The sequence below is a fragment of the Dermacentor albipictus genome, chromosome 1 (assembly GCF_038994185.2).
Source record: "Dermacentor albipictus isolate Rhodes 1998 colony chromosome 1, USDA_Dalb.pri_finalv2, whole genome shotgun sequence".
In the NCBI taxonomy this organism is placed as follows: Eukaryota; Metazoa; Arthropoda; class Arachnida; order Ixodida; family Ixodidae; genus Dermacentor; species Dermacentor albipictus.
In genome coordinates, this window is record NC_091821.1 from 43,726,437 (window position 1) to 43,727,792 (window position 1,356).

The 1,356-nt window shown below is 50.1% G+C and overlaps 1 non-coding gene across 1 annotated transcript; it reads left to right on the plus strand.

The window, feature by feature from the left end:
• The first annotated feature begins 410 nt into the window (after positions 1-410).
• Positions 411-492, plus strand: TRNAS-GCU (transfer RNA serine (anticodon GCU)). The gene has a single exon. It is a non-coding gene; the product is annotated as a tRNA-Ser (tRNA).
• The last annotated feature ends 864 nt before the right edge of the window (positions 493-1,356 follow it).

The window sequence follows — 1,356 nt, forward strand, 5'->3', positions numbered from 1 at the left end:
TCTACAAAGGACTCTAAAGAAAGAATTTCCATTAACAGCTTTTGGAATGTGGTTTTTACCTTTTGAAGAGGCAGAAGGCGTGCCATGGTGATACGGTGATGTTACTATGCGTGCACAACGTGTGGAAAATACGAATGGCGGTGCGTAAGGAGCATGCGAACGCAAAAACGACCAGAGAATATTTTGTTGAAAATGTATTGTTCATTCGCCAAATGTATGAAGCGCTCAGTGAACCACCAGAGTGGCTACCGACATTTGAACAACTTGCAAACATTAAGCATTTTTTAACTAAAATTAATCGACGAGGTTCACCCACACGTTGCATTGTATTTTCTTTTGTTCTGTAATCGCAGCGGAGAACTGCTATGAAACGTATACTTGTTATGAAACAGGCACTAAAGAAGAAAAAGGGCGAGGTGGCCGAGTGGTTAAGGCGATGGACTGCTAATCCATTGGGCTCTGCCCGCGTGGGTTCGAGTCCCACCCTCGTCGCTGTTTTTGCTAATTTGTTCCTGAAAAGTCTGCCGAGCTCATGGCGCACCTGTACGATTGATTGACTTCGTACGAGCTGTGCCTGATGTACGGGCGAAGTGGCCTAGGGGTGAAGGCGATGTACTGCTAATCTGTCATGTGGGTTTGAATCCCACCCTCGTCGTTGCTATTGCTATTTTTTCTCTGAAAACTACGCCGAGCTCATGAAGCATATGTACGATCGACTTACTTCTTACGAGCTGTACCTGATGTACGGGCGAGGTGGCCGAGTGCTTTAGGCGATGGACAACTAATCCATTGGGTTGTGCCCACGCGGGTTCGGATCCCACCTTCGTTTCCGTTTCTGCTAAGTTGCTCCTGAAATGAACGTCGAGCTCATGGTGCACATGTGCGATTGACTGACTAGCTGGTGTACGGGCGAGGCTCAGGGGTGAATCTCCGCATGGCTGTCATTTACTGCTTTTAAGATGCTCTTTCGACCCTAGCGCCGAGGCCCCCTTCAGTTACGGCCCTGGCAGGAGGGCGGTACTTTCTCAAAGTGGCGGCGACCACGATTGTTTACGTTGTCATCGCAACAGGAACAGCAGCCGCGCGGCGCCTCCTAGCGCTTTTTTTTTTCTAATGACAACCTGCTCGGCTCCCTCTCCACACCTCCCCATGTCCTACGCCCCTTCAGTTTTCCTTTATTTTTTGCCTGTCCACGGCGCACATTTTTTTTTTATCGCGTGCACGCGCTATCCCAGGTACAGTCTACTAGAATATGGGCAGTGTGATTAGACGGCGGAACGCGCTACGCACTGCTTTGAAGCCGGGAGCGTAGAGAGGTCCCGGATGTATGCGGTGGCGCTGCAGTCGCGCGGGCTG